The sequence below is a fragment of the Melospiza georgiana genome, chromosome 22 (assembly GCF_028018845.1).
Source record: "Melospiza georgiana isolate bMelGeo1 chromosome 22, bMelGeo1.pri, whole genome shotgun sequence".
In the NCBI taxonomy this organism is placed as follows: Eukaryota; Metazoa; Chordata; class Aves; order Passeriformes; family Passerellidae; genus Melospiza; species Melospiza georgiana.
In genome coordinates, this window is record NC_080451.1 from 9,841,540 (window position 1) to 9,861,900 (window position 20,361).

The following is a 20,361-nucleotide window of genomic DNA, read 5'->3' on the forward strand; positions in this document are numbered from 1 at the left end:
ATCATTTGCCTAACCAGTCACTGCACTTCATTAAACAGGAAGCAGGGCCTTGGCTATCCCCAGGGATTGGCATTCCCTTGGGATTATCATTCCTGCTCACTGGATTACTCTCCTGCTTCTGCAGATGAAACTTGGAAAATTATGGATAAAAATGGAAGTAAACACAATTAAAAGTTATTATTTAGTCACCTTGCTCTGAATCTGAGTCAGGATGAGAGCACTGTCTGTACATAGCCTGGCAGGACTGGTTGTGTGGTGGTGAAAGGCCATTTGAGAGCCTTTTCTGTCACTGCCTTCATAAACATCCTCTTCTCCTTCATTTACTTTACAATGTGGAAATTTAGAGAGATTTACCTGAAATCTTCGTAGAAATACTTTTTCTCCAGAATGGGCTTGTGAATGTTAATCTTACCTCTGTGTTCTCTCAGTGCCTGTCTGTGTGGTATACTTTGTTGGAAGACAGTTCTTCCTCTTCCTTAACCTTAGAAACCCTTCTTGTATTTGGCTGATCTTTCAGGTAAAACTTTCTAGCAGTCTTACCTTCTTTTCCTGAAGCTGCTTTACAGGGTAAGGCTAGTTTGGGTATCAATTTGAGGGATTGTTTTCATAGTACTTTGGTAATCATAAGTGGGAAAATGTTAAACCTCATGCCAATTAGCCTAATGGATGGGAAACTTGATCATGGCAAGGGAGGAGTGGATTTCCCTACTTCTGCTTTATGAATAATTTGCTTATCTGAAAAGAAAGAAAATCCAGTAAATCCTACAGCCAATGCTACTATCCTAATAGGTGGAGATTCTCCCAAAATACAGAGAAAAAACAAGGAAATGATGAAACATTACAATGCTGAACTCGACTATTTGATTTCTGGTTGGAACTGGTGGAGTCTTCTGGGGACTCAAATTATTTTTAGTCCAATTTTGTCAGCTTTCTTGTGCTTTTTCTTCAAAGCCCTTGTAATGGTAACAGAATCTGTATTAGATAGACTGCTCCTAAAATACACCATCATTTCCTTGCTCTTGAGATACTAGAACATGCTCACTTGTGCAATTTCTGATCTCCAAGGATTGCTGGAGTTTGTGTGACTCGAATAGGAATGACACAGAACTTCCTCCATATTCGAATTTGAAAACCTTTAGATGTCTGAACTCATCCAGCTATCCAAGCCAGCAGGCAAATGGAGAAACCTTTCCAGCTTTCAGTGTAGGTAGGAAGCAGAAGGAGTAAATGTTGGCCCAAAGGGCTACAATAAATAATGAGAGCTCTTCCAAGTATATCAGGGGAAAGAAATACAATAGAGAGGGTAGGCCCATTAATAAATTAGGAGAGAGCTGGAATCAATGGTGATTCTAAAATGGCTGAGCTACTTAAGTTTTGTTGGGGGCTTTTTGTTGTTTGTTTTTGTTTGGTTGTTGGTTTTTTTTTTTTTTTAATTGGTCTTTAAGAAGAAAAATATAGAAATGGAATATGGACCATTAGGAAGTAATGAGCATCTTGGCACCCTGGCTGTTGATGTAAAGCAGATAAGGGAACACTTGAAAGAATGGATAGCAGCAAATCAGCAACTGCAGCTGATGAGCATCCTGGGATGTTTGGCTGCTGAATTCACTGAACTGCTGGCAGGTGTTTTGAAAAGTTGTGGATTAAACAGGCAGGTCCTTCACTGTAAGTCTGTATCAATAGCTCTGGGATGCCTTGCAAAGCTATCAGGAGCAATCCCCACAATTACCACTTTACACAGCCATCATATTCTCCATTTGAAGAGGTGCTAAGATGAGATGCATGAATTTCAAATGCTCAAGTTCAGAAACTGGCTGGTCTCACACGTGCCCAAAAAAGGTCTAAGACCATTATCAGTGACCCTTCTAGCCACCCTGCTTTTCCTTTCCTCAAGCATAAACTCAAACTGTTATAGACACTTATGGGTCACAGCATACTTCCTTACCTGCATATTAAGAGGTAAAACAAGGAAATGTTTGTGTTGGAAATAGGAATTGCTATCAAGATGAAATTTGAACTTAGACTTGCACAGTAACTGCTCAGAGGACTTGATAGCGCTGCTGAAGTCCAGCAGCAAAGTCCAGGCATAGTTTCCATTTAAAACAGGGGTCCCAGAGGAAAAAATCATCCATTTATGGTCAGTGAGGAAGCAGGTTTGGCCTACCATAATTTATTAATAAATCACTTGTGATAATGCCCAGGGACACAAACACTGGTGTGTTAGAAAAGGCTCTGAGCAGAGGTTGAGTAGGGACACTCAGCTGTCTCATCTCTTCAGTAATGGAACTCTGGTTCAAGGCTAAGGCTCCTAGATCCCAGTAATGAATATAATTAGTTCTAATAATGGGTGAGGTGATACTGGCAAATGACAGACAGGAGGGTTCAGTTGGATTCCTACGGCCCTGTTCTTGTTAATGCAAAGGTCCTTCTACATTAGTCTGGCAGTGCAAAGAGGTCTGGAAGATGAGGAGTTAGGAGGTTACCCTGTGGGTCTCTGGCTGGAACAATTGTCTCTGCTCATCTAAAAAAGCTGGAGGGAATCAAATACCAAGCAAATACAGGGGACTGAAATCTCCATAAATCAGTATCGTGCCTTTGATTGCAATGAAGTTATGCTGATCAAGGCCAGCTGAGGACTTGGTCCAGGGAATAAATTATTTTTGCCCTTGGTGTGTAAGTCCAAAGTCAAGTCCTTTGTATGACTTGTCCCATCCAGTGTTAGAGAAGGTCATATTTTGCCTCCTTCTCTCCACCTGGGCTGTCCGGATAAACAGTATTTCCCCATTGCATTCTCAGTCCCTCACGCTTCACCAGAATTAAATTCATCATTCATTTTTTATGGTTTATACATAGCAGTAATTTATGTTTTCAAATATATTGAGGTCACACTTTAGCAGAAAAAGACTGTTTCACATTTAAATTGAAGGCATGTTCATTCCATTAAACAGAGATGTTTTGGATAATTTTAAAAGGCTAAAAGTAGTATAAAGTAACATTAAAATAAAATTTGAGAGATGTAATTACACCTAATCCTACCATAAAATAATCAATACTGCATTACATTATTTCTGACTTCCCCAATTATAGCCTTTTTTTGTTAAGCTTTTGAATATTGATGAGGTCAGGGTGTCACAGTCGACTCTCTGAGGTCTAATGGAGGTGGAATTAAGGTGATGTCCTCTCCTATTATGTCAGCACGAGGTGTGTTCTATACTTTCTCAAACTGGAGTGATAACACGGCATCAGAAGAGGATACCTTGGCAACGTTTCTTGAGCTGATATTAGGCTGATACTAAGTAAGTGCTGACTGGGAAGGTGGAGGTGCTGTCTCCCCATTGCAGACCCACTCAATTATATATGCCAAGAGGCAGAGGAGGTGATTTTCACATCAACAGAGATCATTAACAGCTAAAAGACCAGTGTGTGTGAGGTGACAAGAACCAGTTCAGCCAGGGCTTTCTGTGTTGTCTCTGCTCTCTGAGGGAGATTGAAGAGGCATTTTGAATTGCAGCAGTTTGTTCCTCTCTCTTCCCCTTTAGACCTACCCCTCACATGACGTATCCCTCACTCTAAAACAGTCCAACCAGGTTGCAAAGCATTCACCTTTATTTTTCCTGTTTTCTCAGAAGGATATAGGTCCATCTGCATCTGAGGGAGTGTCACCCTCCAGCTCTCAGCTGCAATGGATCTGCTTTTGACCTGGTCAATGCTGTTATTCATTTAGGCATCTTGGAGTCATCAGTGGATTTTAATTTGGGAATCCTTTCTGTGTACAGAAAAAAACCCCACCTGCCTGGAGATAGCTGTATTTTCTTGTTTCAGTGTGTATGCTTCTTACTATTTTCATACTTTGGGCTAGGGCAGTCTAGCATTTAAAGTAAGGGATGAAATACTGGGTGGCCCATGTTCTGCACCCAAATTTCTCATAATGCACTGTTTTGTGCCTTTATGTAAACAGTTCAACATTTAACCTAGGGAAGGGGCTGGGATCTGAAGAGACATTCAACCACAACCTTAGGACTCATATTTTGCTTTCTGGGTTTATGTCTCTCCATCCATACAATCAGCATAAGGATTTTTTTTACTGAGGTCTGTTTTGCACAATGGATCCAAAAAGAGGTTTCTATGCTTTTAATAAACTCTTTGAAGAAAGGCAACTACATGTCATTTTCCAAATAATAAGGGTGGAATTTTAGAACAGAATCAAATTGAGCAGTACCACTGCATTATCCCTTTTACATTGCCACAGCATCCTCAGATTACAGAGCTCATAACAAAAGGAAAGATAATGAACAGGGCCCTGTCATTACCATTAATAATAAAAACAATATAATGTATTTTTTAAACTTTTCTTAATGCAACACCAGCCCAGTCATCCCAACATGCGGATTATCACATCTTCCCAAACATATGTACATACACATAGCTGAAAGTGTCAGCAGGGAAAACATGCAAAATACAATTCAGATGCTGGACCTAGCCCACCAACTGCATTTCTCCAGAGGGATCAGTGCCCTCCAGAGGGGCCAGTCCCCTCCCATGCCCCTTTCCACACAGCCACTGCCCAGGCCTCCTGGCTGCCTATTAAGTTGTGCTGTCCCTTACACCTGTGCTGGCCCTGGGCTGTGGCCATACGGGTGCCCCTGACCCTCATCAATTCTGCTGTACCAATTGTTTTTTTGTTCCTGGTACCCTTTCCCACATACACCAAACTCTCTGCTTTCCCCTTCTCTCACCCCCTGCCATTTACTCCACTCACATAATTTTGTACCTGCTTTGAAATCTAATTGTTAAAGCTCTTGGTAGAAGGTGGATTTTTGCCCCAAAGCAAACTGACAGTGGCCCTCCCTCTGCAGACAGAAGACAGCCCCGCTCTCCTGATTAGCCTGAATTGCTTTCAATTGACTAACATAACAAGCTGCTGCTGCTTTTTCTTTTTTTTTTTTTAATTTGAAAATGGAAGGGATACTATTAGGAAATTTACATTTGCGAATATGATATTTAATTAGCAATATTAATAAATTAATAGAACTAAAGGACCTTGTTGAGACTCCAGATTAATAAAACATGCTCTAGCTGAGTAAATGAGGTGAGCCAGGCATGTGTTGCCCATAGAAGATACAGGGGAAATCTCACTCATGAAATACCCCTTAAAAAAGGAATGGGGGACAACAGAGAATTGGGGGAAAGCTTTTTCTATCTTACAGTATCTCTCATGATTCAATACTAACCCTTTCCCTAGTATGCCACAATATTTTTACAGGAAATTAGGTACAGGTTCTCTGTCCACCTTTCTCTTTGACCTGCCAAGAAACTGAATGAGTCAGTGGCAGGGAGTGATGCTTGGAGCTCTAAGGTAACAGTGAGGACAGTGCAGGGCAAATGCCCAGGAATATTTGGTCAGATCTGTAGAAAGCAATAAAGGAGACTTAGAGCATTTTCTGATCTGATCCTGTGCTGAACATGGAACACACAGCGTCACTTGGCTATGACTGTGTCCAGCTTGGTGTCTGCAGGGCTCTCGGAGGGTTTTGGCTCAGAGGGACCCTCAGTGTGTGGCACACAGAGCAGGTCCATGCAGGAGCGCTGTCTCAGTGCAGGCTGGAGAAGGGGTGCAGTGCAGTAATGCCATTGTGGCCTCAGCTGAGAAGAACAACCACACTAAGCAAAGGTCTGGAACAGCATGAAATAAATTGCTGTGAGGTTCATGGGTGTCAGACCCTGCCAGGTGTCCCAGTCTTCATGTATATCTGTCACTGCTTTGTGGCTTGGGTGCTAACCCAAACTCGGGGCCAGTCCTCTGCCACTCACTGATTCACCAGTCTGCAGGGCACTTCAGTATGTTGTAATTTAGGGACAACATTTCTGTGCCAAATCTGCCCTGGAAAAAACTTCTCAGAAGAATGTGGTACAGTCTTTTCCTACACTACTTCATTAGTGTGCATATACTGGGAGGTCAGGACTCCATGGATCCAGTCAAGCAGGAGGCTGCAGTGCCAGGTGACTTCAGTCACTTAATCTGTCACTAAGTCTGGGACAGAAAGAAGAATGTGATTCTCTGTAGTCTATAGATGTATGTGGAGAAACCTTTGCACTGTAATGGCTGAGAACCATCAACTGCATGGACATGTCTTAGCTAGTAAAGTACTATCATGTCTTTGTGCAGCAACTTCTGACATTGATCCTTGGCTCTGGAGGGAGGGCAAAGAAGAAGAAAGGCCCCCAGGAACCAAGCTAGCAGTCAAAGCAGGATCTCTCCTTGGGCCTGTGTGACATTGATACACATCACTGTGAAATCACACTCTCCTGCAGGGCATAGAAAAGGTGATTATTTACAAATGTATTGAGCACTGTCCCCATGCAGCACTCAGCCTTGCTGTGCCACAGTCTCAGCAATGAAGCACTGGGACACCACAGAACTGTAGCTGTCCCTGGGCACACCAAGGGGAGATGGTCAGACTCAGCACCTAGGTGGGACCCCAGAGAAGAGCAGTGAAGCTAGAGGAGGAGAAAGCAACCACATTAATTGTCTGAAATAACTTTGAGGGGTTTTGTAAAGCTTTCTGCTTTCTTGGCTCTCATGAATCAGCTCTAGACTCAAAACCACCCAGCCCAATGCTCCATGTGTGTGCCCCTGGAGCACAGGGTGCTTTTTATCTTTGACGTTAATACTTAGTAGGCAAATCTCAGTCTCCCTGTTCTCCTCTACATATTAGGGATATTATAACATGTGGCATTCATGGTTCATCCCACACTGTCCACTCTTCAGTGTAAAGTGCATGGACTCTCCCAGGACAGGCTCTCAATCCAGGAGAGGCACTCTTCTTTGGTGTGAGGTACAATGACTGGCAGGGTGCAAGCGGCTTCCTTCCAAAACTGAACCACAGTAGATAAGGAGAGAGATCTGACTGCCTTGCCTGATCCCATGGTGGCACAGCTGCACTACCCTCATCTCCAGGGATGGCTTGTCCACACTCTGTGGTTTGTGCTATGCTCCTGATGCCAACACCTCCACTAATTGTGGGAAAGTTTACTATTTGAATGGCACGTACATAGGCCTCGTGGAAGAGGTGGAGTCCCAGGAACAATTAGGTCATGGCATAGATGTTTGGAGACTCTGGCTTGCAATGCCACTCTTGGTATAGAGACAAGTATATGGTAGGTGTGACAGAAGAAAAAAGAGAAAAGTTGTCTTAGGTGGGATACCAGGAGTAGAAATGGGTAAGAAAGGTGTGAACTCATAGATGTAGGCAGGACTTGAGTTCAGCAGCATGTGGATATGAAACGTATTGGGATCATCTTGGGATAAGGGAGAAGTCCTAGTGTAGGCAGTCATTAATCTTGGAGATGTGGTTCTTCATGAGGCACTCTGAATCTTAGCCTCAAGGTGGGGCTGCCTTTGATGGCACTGAGCACATGCACAGGCTGTGGAGCCATGCCTAAAGCCAGCAAAGGCATCTGCGTGGGAACCACCTCCTGCCTCGCCCTGCGTGGTGGGCACTGCCGTGGCACGGCACGGCTGCCTTCCTGAGGGTCCCCAAGGCCATCTGTGTGCTCTTCAGGGGGAAGAATGGGCAGGGGTTGTAGGGGTTATAGGCCACTTCTTTCCAACATCTTACAGGTTTTAGCCCTTGGACCTTGAGATGGGGAGATTCAAGGCCTTTGTAAAATGTTCTCTGTAATGTTCAGTCTTGCCCTTCTTCTCTCCTTCTCATCCATGGTTTATGAAGCACTAGGAAAATTCAATAGCAGATTTGAAATACTTGGTCTGGGTGTTCGTGGCCCATTCCTATGCCTGACAAGAATCCTGAGAAAGAAATCCTGATCCCTGCATGCTGCCCCAGGCATTGCTGCTTTTTACCCTTTGTGTGGGCCTGACGCATCCCAGAAAAGTGAGCATGCACCACCTGAGCTCCCACAAACATGCTGCTCTGCCACTGCATCTCCTTCCTGACCTGCTCTTCCTGTCCTGGCTCTTCCCTGAGCTCAGGTTGCCAGACAGGGTGCTGCTTTTCTGGAGTATAGGCTAATCCAGTGCCATCTCCTCTGTGACTCAGATCCAGTATCACTCATGAGAAAGACCAGAATCACAACCTTTTCTTTTCACCACTATCCTGTTTATTCCTCTTCTTCTGGTGACAGACAGTTAGTGAAAACCTGTAGGACCATCTGGGTTTGTTCACTAGCTGGAACTCTGTCCCGGTACTTGGAATTGACAATCATGTAACTGACAAGGGAGGAAACTGTAGGCAGAGGAGAGACTGTAGGGAGCGTGTTTCCTTGTGCAATACTGGATGGACTGGGGAAATGATCATCACATCCCTGAACATGACTCTGAGGCCATGGTGTTCAAAGGGTCACTTCAGTTTGTCCTGTGAGTAGTTTGAGGCACACCCACCCGCACAGAGTCCCACTCTGTGTGCTCTGCAGGCCCACCTGAAGCCCTGTGTTCATACTGCTGCTGCACAGCTTGTGGGGGCTCATGGCATGGTGGACTTGAAAACCTCCGTCCTCCTCAAGGTGTGCCTCCTCCACAGAGCCTCCCAGCAGTCTTCGGTATTGCAGGGGTGTATAAGGAGACCAGCAGGGAAAAAACTAATTCCACTAATTCCACTGTGGTTGCCTGTCCTGAGCCCTGGAGATTGCAAGGTGTATTAGGGCAGACCAGCTGCAGGGGATTAATTTGTCCTGTTCTAGGCACTAACAAAACTCTCAGTCTGTGAACAAAAGTCATTCTGGGGATGGTGCATCTTTGGAGAAAGTGCTGGGGCTGATGTAACTGAAGAGTTGCAGACCTGTAGGATTATTTCTAAGAGAAACTGTACAGTGCACATTCAGTCCTTTACAGGATGGGAAATTCTGTCCCAAACTAGTTTGGCCATTATAACTTTTCACATTATGTGTATGAGGCTGACTTATCCAGATACTCTCCACTGTTCTCTTGCAGTATTCTCTCCTCTGTATAAGAATTGCAGATTCTGGTGGGCTTAATTAAACCATGTCTTAATGCCTGCTCTTTAGACAACCCTCCCTCCACCTCTCGCTCAAACTGGGGTTTACAACCGGAGCTCCGCCTGGGGAGCGCGGCCGGGCGGGACCCGGACCGAAAGGCACAGAGCTCCGGCCCTGGCAATGGGGCGCTGTGCACCCGGAGAGCCCCCGGGGCTGCGGCGGGGCCGGGCCGGGGCTGAGGCGAGGCCGGGCCGGGGCTGAGGTGAGGCCGGGTCCGGCCTGAGGCGAGGCCGGGCCGGGGCTGCGGCGGGGCCGGGTCCGGCCTGAGGCGAGGCCAGGCCGGGGCTGAGGCGCCCCGGAGCTGGCGGGCAGCAGGGGGCGCGCGGGGCACGCCGGAGCCGCGGGCACGGCTCAGCTCAGCTCGGCCCGGCTCAGCTCGGCTCAGCTCGGCCCAGCTCAGCCCAGCTCGGCTCAGCTCGGCTCGCTCGGCTGTGGCGGAGGCTCTGCCACGGAGATCGCCGGTCCCGCGGGCCGCCGCAGCAGCCCTCGCACTGCTGTGACAGCTCGGCGGAGCGTCAGTTTGAGCGAGAGCTGAGGCTGCTGAGCCGCGCCAGTGCTGAGCGAGGCTCGGCGCGGCACAGAACCAGGCTCGGTCGCTCCCGGCTCCCCCGGCACACACCGCCCGGCCCGGCCGCAGCTCCGGCCCCCGGCTCGCTCCGCTGCGCGGTGCTGCAGGAACCGGAGCTGCTGCTCCTGCCCCCATGGTTTCTACAAAGCCTGGTTATATAAAGTTTAATTATAATACTTGGCTTCCGTGTACCGCTTTCTATCTGCAGATCTCAAAGTGCTTTCTAAGCATTAAACAAGCCTCACAATGCCCTCTCCCGTCTTCATGTAGGAGGGTTTGCTACGCCCGTTCTGTATTTGTTTTAAATGCTGTCAGGAGAAACTGAGGCGCAGAGATGGGAAAAGGCTTGCCCAAAATCATCCAGCACATCAGTGGCAGAGCTGGATGCAGAACTGAGAAGTCTCCTTAATTGGTTCCTATCTTTTAATTCTCCAGGAATGCTGCCTTTCTCTGGGAACAGCTGTGCCTGGGATCAACTTTTGGGGGTTTGGGGACTGAACTGGCCTCTCTGCTGATCTGCAATGCAATGCTCCAGTGACCTACACACAGTTCATAACAAGGCTCTTCTCCTTTTGGGAGCTATTCCTCTATCCCTGCTCAGAAAGCTCAGGCCAAAGCCTGCCCACTGCATGTGGTGACTTTACTTGACTTAATTTTATGAATTGCTGGGGAGGAAAGAGTAGGATCTCAGCTCAAGGTCTTGCTATCAGCATCTGGGGAGCCAGTTTGGCTCTAGTGCATTTGTACCTCAGAAGGGACCATTCTGTGGCATCTCCTTTCCCATCCCCCTTCATGAAAGGTCAAGGAAATGAATGGGACAGCAAGATGTGCACGCCTGTAAATATTTAGCAAGCCACTCGCTTTTACATTGCAGATTTTGCTCTATGGCATGGCTGTTAATATCAGTGAGGCATTAGCTCCGAAAAGCACCCATCACACTGTTAACACTGAAAGTGCTCCATCAAAGCAGCTTGCCGTGAATTACAGGGCTCGAGCTTGCTTCATTAGCCTGGAGTTTGTCCAGCAGGAACGTCAATCCCAGACCCACGGTGGCAGAGAAAAGCCCTGGTAACAAATTAAAAGAAGGAGCATTACCTGCAGAAGTGATACTGCTCTGGCAGGAGCTGGGACAGAGAGCACCTTTATCTTACCCGGAGAGATCTTGCCTTGACAGAATGCAAAAAGTTGCCCTGATCTGTTCCATCTTTATCAGAAACCACCTTACATGAAGAGTTTTTTGGCGGGGTGGAGGGACAGGACCATTTCCCTATGTGTTTTGGCTGTGTTTGCAGAGATGTTTTTGTCTCAGTGTGAGGATGCTGAATTTTCGGTGCTGGGGGGAACCCCTCCAATCCCCAACCCCCCAGTTGCAGCCAGTTGCGGTTATGTGTTGGGCTCAGGGTCAAAATTTGACTCAGATTTCGTTTCATTTGCACAAAGACTCATTGACGCCTGGGCCTAATGAACATCAATATTCTTAATGACAAGGAAAAGATCTGTTTTATGGGACCCCAGACAGGCAGCGTCTCCATGCTCCCTCTGCAGAATCACAGGAAAATAGTCCCAATCTTGCACATGTTTGGGTTACCAGTGTTGCAAAGTTCAAGCCCCTTCCCAGATAAGAGCATCTTTCTTGGGAACCTCTGTCCAAGTTTCACAGGATTAAGTCCTGTGCTGTCTTCTCAGCCTGGCTTCTGTGTTTCCAATAAGCAATTCAATTACACACATTCTTTCATTAGACTTGTGATGATACTGTTGATTTTCATGCCAAAAGATTCATAGAAACATGATGGGAATTTTTGTTATTTTGTGATATTTTTTTTTCTCCAAACTAAAAAATCATAGAGAACTATTCTGAAAAAAAAAAAAAAAAAAGATTGCTTCAACTGAAACACAAGATTGAATGGGTTGCATTTGTCAGGTTCACTTATACTTCTGTTTTGGTTTTGGGGTGTTAGGTTATGGGGTTTTTTTCCCATATAATTTTGCATTTCTACCCTCAGCCTTTTGCATCTTTGGCTACCAGATGTGTCCCACATTGAAGAATTATTTCTCCTCCCTAGAGTGAAATAAATGCAATCAATATGAGTATTGCTCTCAGGGCCTTGAAATATTACATTAATGTTCCATGTGGTGACATTTTAGCTGGAATTTTCAAATACATTATGATGGTTCAAATTAATATTTATCAGATCAGCTTTTATATTTTGCAAAAGAGAGAGAGGAGGAGAGAGAGAGAGAGAGAGAGAGTAAGCATTATTAAAATACAAAATGCAGATGAATTCCAAAATCGATGGTCCATTTTACCAGCACTTTAAAGGGGCTGTGTTTTGCTTTCTGGATTTGTTTTTAAATTTATTAGTTTTACAGGGAAATCTATTTATCTTCCTTCATTTTTTTTTCACCCATCAGGGTTTTTCAGTTGTTTCTTTCTTTCACTCTTCTTTATTATCCCAAAATGTAAATTATGACGTTAGCTGGGTTTTTTCTTTTTTTTTTCTTTTCAGTGATTAAATCTGCTACATGACATCTTTGTCCTTTCTATAAATTAAATCATCTTTGCTTTCCACCTTTAGCCACTGCCAGCAGCAATACTCTGATTGCCAGCAATAAAAGTCCTCACTTTACGGTCTTTATTTCCTACACAAAGCAAATCCCCCCCTCCTTCTTTCCCTGTGCTTATAGTGCCTTTTTAATTTTTTTTTATTTTATTTTACTAAAGGGGTAGTGGGACTAACTCCTCTTTTCAGTGTTTCCCCATAAACAAGGAATTTACAGAGAGAGATTGCTGAGGAAAAAAATCTAAACCACATTCCACTTTATTTCAGTCATTCCTAAACAGATTGTTCTATGAGGTGGAAAATCCAGGCAGATTAATGGTGTCATTTGTTTTGCTTTTTTTATATTTGTCTTTCCCCCCCCACCCCCCCCAACCCCATTCCCCTCCTGCCACTTTGATTTGGTGAAAATGTTTGAGAAGTACCTTTTTTAGAATAAATGCAGCTTTAAAGATTTGTGGATTATCAGCTGAATTTATTTTTCTGAAACAATGCTGCTTGAAGAATAACCCTTCTTTCCCCCCACCAGCCATGGAAAATTGTTGGAACTATCTGGGATCTTAACACATTTCTTTAAAAGCTTTTGCAATTCATAGAGGAGAATTTTTGGAAGGGTTAATATTCTGGTTTAGAACTGAACAGTACTTCCAAACTTTTCCCATTCTCAGCTTTTTTTTTCTTCTATCTCTGCAATAGTTTTGCTGTAAGAACATGTCAGGAGTTTGTGACATGCAGACAGCTACAGGAAAAAAAATGTTTGTATATGTTTGCACGTAAGTGTGAATACATATATGTGTGTAAAAAACCATTTTTATAAATGCTCACAAATGCACACTTGCGTGCTCTCCCTTTCTGTCACTGGATGTATAGATGTACATACTCCAGGCTGCCCTTCCTATTTTCCTTCAGTGCTGATCTGGGCAAAAGAACGACAGGAAACTTGAAAAAGAAAAGGAGGAGGAATCGATTGTTCGACCCGCACTTGAACTCTCCTGAAAGAGATAAAGCAGAATTTTCAATAGGTCCCCTGCCCTTTTCACTAGGAGGGAAAGAGGAGAAGAAAAACAAGAGATATTTATATGACAGGCACTGCTGAAAATAGCGTTTCAGAGCAATAAAAGAAAAAAGGTAAAAGAGATTCAATGGTAAAAACAACCCCCAAACCCACAACAACAGAGAAACTCCTTTTCTTGTGCTCCCCAACAGGCGCATGAGCAGCTCATCCTGGAAATGCATGCATGCCTCCTATAGATCTGTTTGAAATTATAGTTGTCATTGAGAGTGAATTTATGCTTCTATTGATCTGCAAAAGGAAAATATTAAATGGTTTGGTTTTGATCTTTAGCTGACCCTAGGGTCAAGGGTAGCCTAAGATTAGTATTCATAGAATTCATCACCAAATTGTAGTCTGCCTCTACTTTATGCAAACATAGGGAAAACACTGAAAGATAAATACAAAGCAAAATAACGAACAATTTCACCAGCACCCACCCCATTAAAAATACAACCTTCAGACAATAAAAGCAGGGAGATACGTACATGCACAAATCCAGGTAACTGCACACAGCAGAGATGGGGAAACGGAGAGAAAATTCAGGGAAGCACAGAGACAGAGACAGGGAATTACACACATGGGAAAAGACACACGACTCGAAACAAATATCAATGCACAACTGTACTCAAACATGCCTGCATGAGCATCTCAACACAACTGCAAGGGAACATTCAAAAAGCAAAACAAATACAGAAGGAACCCTTCATATAGATATATATACACAACCCCCCCAGGAAAAAGGTCCACTTCTGGGGTGAAAAAGATTATGTTCACAAAACCAAGAACCAAAACCAAATGCAGTTAAACAGGTGCACATACCGATATGTGCTGACAAACACAAGGATACACAGTTGTAAACATGTCATGACACATACACAAATGCAGACACTGGCATTCGGCGTTGCAGATCTCCCTTGCCAGTAAGTGTGACACAAAGTTAGTGAAATAATAGAGAAAGAAATGTAGCCAGGTGTGAGTAAAATATGCTTGCCAAAATCCTCCACAAGTCGTCCCAGTTCAGAAATTCAGGGGCAAATGCTGATTAGAGCAGCAAAACGATTTCACTCACTGAGGGACATTCAAAGGCACAGCGAGATCTGTTTACTCACAAGGAGTGTGAAGTCTCCTCACAGGCATTAACAGTCCAAGCTGTAGCAGAAACACTTCTGCATGGACATAGTCAGTGCCATTTGTGCCCAAAGGATGTGTCTGCTGAAAAATGAAAGCAAACTCAAGGAGTAGAATGCCCAGTTCCTGACCATGGAGTCATCCCTGAGCCAGGCAAAAACGTCTGTAACTGTTAGACCAAAACACCAACCCACAGCACCTCAACTGGGCACCACAGGCTGCTAACCAGTGCCCTGGGAAACATAAGCAAAAGAAACCTGGTCCTTTCCAGGCAGATACAGCATGTACTGAGAGGAGAGCAGAGTAAAAGATGGTTTCTGAGCTGTTTCCAATGTTTCCATGTCCCATGTAGTCTGGCAGCTGAAAGCCAACACAGCCCCTTTGGACTTAGACTCCACTTCTGTAGACTCAGTGTGGCTGAATACATAAAAAATAAAGTGTAGAGAGAGCACTTCTAAGTGGGCAAAAATTGGTGAGGGAGAACAAAAGCATTGATATTTATTTTTATGATCAGTTTTCCCTCAATTACAGTTTTTTTTATTAAAGCAGATTTTATAAATCTTACTTTAAAAAGTATTTATTTTTTGTACACAAAACTGCAACCTGAGCATTCACCAAAAATATAACCATATTTAATGTTTGTTGTTTTTGTGTATTTTCCCTGCTTCAACCAACTCTGAGGCCCACTATGCTTTGTGCCATATAATTGCATTGCTAGAAACAGTCCTTGTCCTGAAAAGCTTGCATTGCAGGTGGCAGAGCAGGAAAAGGGAGCAGAAGTATCTCTCATTTACCAGTGGAGCCCCAAGGAAGTGACTTGCTCAGGCTAGCCAAAGAGTCTTGGCAGAGCTAGGAGTTGGAGCTGCATCTCCTGATTCACAGGCCATTGCTTCACAAATGAGATCATCCTCCTTTCTTGATTTAAATATCCCTTAGCGTGGGCTAGTAGTCAGTTAGTATTTGTATGATCCAGTCATGAGACCCAATGAAACAGGGCTGAGCATGAGCAGTGTTTGAGCTAAACTTGAGTCTAGGAAGGGCTGTATGAGTGTCACTGTGCCATGAGAAGCTCTCAGCCCTGACATCGCTCACCTGGCCAGCGTACACCACTTCCTCCAGAGGAAATCATGCCTATCACCAGGAGCATTATCTTGTCAGCATAACCACCTGTGTGCTTGGGCTCCAGAAGTACAGTTACCTGGGCAGGATCCCAGTCCCAGCACTAGCCCGAGCTGGTACTTTCAAATATCTCTGATGGCAAACCCCTTGGTGTGGGCAGGGATGGCTGTGGAGGCACCGCTGCTGAGAGCTGAGGGTTTGATGGTGCTTGGCAGCAAGAAAGGGAGAGCATGGCGGGGAGCAGGGCTCTGAGGAGGATCTGGGGAAGGACAGAGCACGTACGATGAAGAAGTGGCAAAGGGAAGGGAAGGGAACAGCACAGAGGTGTCAGTGGACTTCCTCTATAGTGTGCAATGCGTATTACTGCAAACTGGTTCTGTAAGTCACTCATCATCCATTGCCTGAATCGCCCAAAGTGTACAAACTGTATAGCCTGGCCTACACTCAAGGACAGATCTGCAGCAAAGAACCAGCACTCACTTACCATGACAGTGGGATGTTCTTTATTACAGCTGCAGTACACAGCTAGCCCCTTGCATGCTCTGTTTGGTGGACCACTGTCTCCTCAAACTGGTGAGGAAACTATACATTGCAATGATAGCATTTCCTAAAATCGTCCTCATGGTGGGAAAAGACTTCTGTACAGGTTAGCTGTACAAAAATGGTACATCCTTTCCCAACACTAACTCACTAGCACTAAACTTGTCAGAGACTGGTTGTTTTGATGTTGTGGATAGCAGAAGTGCAGGTAGGAGAACAGAGGAGCAGATGAACACATTTTCCCCTATTTGCTCAGTGTATCCCAGTTTTTGTGTTGTATTATAACTGTAGTCTTGATTCATCTACTACACTGAAATAAATGTGTATACTGGGCAGCTGCTTTTGCCAGCCTGTCACAGAGTTCTGATTCAATCGTGCTTTTATCCTTTTGGCAGACGGAGGAGGAGGAGTGTGAAAGAGGGAAGCAGCAAGGCACAAAGGTGGAGGCAGCAGAGGAAACTGCTGTTGTTGCTTCTGTTTCATTGTTTACTGTCTCTAACTTTGTACAGCTTTTAACTCCACTGTTTGGCAAGAGAGCAGCTGGCACCACTTGCCTTTGGAGTGCATGTGCTGCCCTTGAGAGAGACAGCCTGGGTTAGCTAATGTGGGAAGAGATGGGATCTTCTCTCAGTGAGAACATGGGCTTGGAGCTTCAGACAGGCAGTGCTGAAAATCTTCTCAGGTCTGAAAAACCCCTGTCCCCCTTGGATCTCTCATCCATTCATCGTTCTGCTTCTTTTCTGTTTATGCAGGTTTATTTCAAAACAAACTCCTGTAATTTTGTTCCCCATTAAAATACCATATAAACATCTTCTCTTTTGCCACCCATAGAAAGCCAGTACTCCTCTCTCTGCCTTAATATTGAGCCAGTTTCCATAGCTCATATGCTGTTGGCAGTGCTCATTTTTAAATGGTGTTGAAAACTAAGTCCTTGCCATTTGTCATTGTTAAACTCCCATAGCACTTTCTTCCTGCATAACAGCTCTAACCTGGGTGTATTGACTGAATCTTAAATGGCTGATGGCCAAAAATTTCTAAGTAATTTCAGTGGGACTTGATACTCTTCATATCTGGTCATAACTTGATCATATAATTTGGCTGTGTACTCTTAAAGAGCTGCTGTGGCTGGTGGAGTCATTCTTATATCCATAACAGTTTGTAAGGCACTTAAGGGTACCTTTGGATGAAAAGCACTAAATAAATGTTCAGCAAGATGAAGTTATTTATCCATGTAATCACCTGTCACTTCCACCCAATTTTTGTTCCTCCCTGTCCCATCCAATCGGCCATATTATATGCTCATGCATATGGTCATGCACTCATCAATCCACCTCTATCCATATGCAGAGACACTCAAGTATTATGAGAGCTACACAGAAAGACAGATGCATGCATCTAACCCTGCTCTCCTCATCTGTCCTCATCCAGCTCCTACAGACACATAGCAACATTTTTTAAGCACTTAAGTGACTTAGGATCCGAAGTTTCACTTTGGAGAGAGGCTTAGGAGTTTAAATGTCGCTGAAAGTCAGCAAGATGTGTTCTCCAGATTAGAATTCCTCAGGTCTGTAAGTGTCATATTTTCAAAGTGCTCTCTTTATCTAAATATTCAGATAGGCACCTTGTAGATTATCAAAACTGTTTAAGATAGGCACATAAATCCAAATTATTTTAATGTAGCTTGCCTTGAAAATTTTAAGACCCCTCTGGGCACTTATCTTTCAAAGGCATCTAAATCCTTTTGAAAAATTGGTACCAAGAGCCTCTAAGATCCTGTAAAAAACAGCTCTTAAGTTACTCATAACCAAACATCAGAAGAGGGACTGCTACCTTAGGTAAATCCACATTCTAGCGATGCAGTTTATAAAAAAAGGTTACTCTGGTATCTTTTTTAATTACCAAAATCCCACAATCATGTAAAAATACAGCATGAGAATCTCTTGACAACTCAGGCAGCAGGACTGGACCTGTGCAGCTCCTGCCCACGTTCCTGGAAATGGAATGCCTGTGCCATATATGAGTCTCAGCAGAAAGTTATATACAACCTATTTGTTATAATCATTGAAAGTCTTAATCATGAAGAGGCAGAAGGGCATTCACGTGTCAGAATCCCCTGGTTGACCGTATTTCTAGCTGTGGTCAAGGAAAAACTTTATGTGGAGGGGTTGATGGCTCTGGTATTTGAATAAACTCATCACGTTCAGTAGACAGTCAGTGGTGCTGGTTCTGGCATCTACCACTTTATGTAGGATTCTGCAGAAAAACACCATAAACAAACAAGATTTCCAGGAAAGAAAATTAGGCAGAAAATCCTGCCCCTCTTATAAATTATGTCCAAGTAGGCTGAGCTGGCAAGAATGCCTTCAAGTGTGAAGTTCTTTCCATTTTATGGATAGGAGTTCCCCAGAGACCATCTTCTTTCATCTTAGGGTTTTTTTCTCTTGAAGGTTTTTTTTTTTTTTTCCACCGGGGGTGGAGGGCAGATAGAGTGTGCATGATTTGGCTGGTAGAACCAAGAATCTGTCAGCAGAAAAAGGGCCGTCAGCAAGAGAAAGTGAGCTGCAAATTGTCCATTTCTAAACTGCCTGTTCATCTGACACTTGCAAGCTCAGAAGCCACCTGTTCAGCTATCAGTCACCAAGTGAAAATGAAGCTTTCCTTAAACGAAGATTCTGAAGTACAGAAAAAAAAATAAAAGAGAAAAAAATAAATAGAGGGGAAAAGGAAATTATTCTGAATTTACTCTACTGTAAAATGAGAATAGAAACTAAAGCTGAAACCCAAGGGAACCTTTTTACTTCCCCTTCTCCCCAAAATGTAATATAAAAAGTGTTTTTTCAAACAGTACCACAAACATACAATCAAAAAAAAAAAAAAAAAAAAGCAACACCTTTCATGCAACATTTTTGCAGAAATCCAAAAGTGTTTCTGAAGCTGCCATCTCTCTTCTCCCTCCCCCCCTAAATAGTGGCAGATTTTTGGGGTGTGACTGACTCCTTGCTAAAAGAACACTCTGAATGTTAACAAGTGGTGTAGCTCTTTGAAGTTGTGAAACTAAAGAGTGGATTAGCTGTGATACCAAGTGCAGAGTAGGCTTTCCCCTTTCCATGCAAGGTCAAATTAAGAGTGGACCAGCCAGCAGCCCAAAAGTAGACCATACTAAGCAGCTGATTATTTTTTGCCCTCTTCAGGCACACTGCATTCGCCTCTGAAGGAGAATTCAGGGCAGCAGCCAGCAGGGTTGACTCTTACGTGCGAGGTTTTTCTGGCTGACCACAGAGCACATAGCCCATACGCCTGATCAAATAGCTCGGTAATTTCATCATTTCAGACTTTTATGGTTTTTCCAGTTGCTGCTGCTTTTATAAACAAGCATTTCGGTGACCTTCCCCTCCGGACATCAGCGCATTCAGCTCTGCAAGAATCCCAAGCTCTGAAAGTTTATAAATAAGCCTTCTATCAAGTTCCACAACAGGTGTGACCTCCCCCCCTGTCCTAAAACTGAACAGTTTCAACAAGCAAATAAAGACTGCACAGTCCTGTCTTAAAGGGGAAGCACTCTGGAGAGCACTGTATAGGCCCTGACACTCTCAATAGAAGGATTGGCCCATTGCAAGAAGGAATTGTGTGGCCATGGTCTGGGGACAGCTGTGCCTTTTAGGTGGCCCTTTAAACAAGAGCGAGGGACACAGAGCAGAATGGTGCTCACCATGACCTACACTAGCATGGCATTCCCAGGCTGTCCCACACACTGACTCTGGAATTGATTATGGTGGGCTCTGAGCACTGTCTGCCTGTCTGAGAGATGAGATTACTGGGAGATTTGTGACATGAGCAGAAGATGCACCACCAGAATCTCTTCACTTTGATTTGGCTTCCTGCCAGTATGTCAATGGGACATTGGCAACACTGAGTGGAGAAGGAAGGAACAAGTTCTCCTGTAAACTCCAAAGTGGACAGTCTCATACTTGTCTGGATTTGCTTATTCTCCTAATTTCTGGCATGTAACAGTACCTGCATTCAGTCTGCTCCTTTTCTGCTGTCTTCACAATGTTAGAGGGAAACAAGGTTCTTGAAGAACTGAAATCTGAGTTTCATCATGTGGGTGAACACCTCAAAAGCTGAGATTGAGACAAGAATGAGGCTTCTGACTTTGTAAGAGGCTCCTATCAATTCTCTCTCCCTCCATTTAGCTCAACCAGGGAAGGTTCGGGTTGGACATCAGGAATTATTTTCTCTGATAAGGTAGGTTAAACATTGGAACAGGCTGTCCAGGGCAGTGGTGGAGTCACCATTGCTGCAAACGTTCAAGAAACAACTGGATGTGACACTTAGTGCTACTGCTTAGTCGGCATGGTGGTATTCAAAGGTTGGTCTTAGTG

General features: G+C 44.2%; 1 protein-coding gene across 1 annotated transcript in view; it reads left to right on the top strand.

The window, feature by feature from the left end:
- The window catches only part of CASZ1 (castor zinc finger 1), a 274,039-nt gene that overhangs the window by 38,492 nt on the left and 215,186 nt on the right, over positions 1-20,361 (top strand). The gene's annotated exons all lie outside the window — the stretch shown is intronic.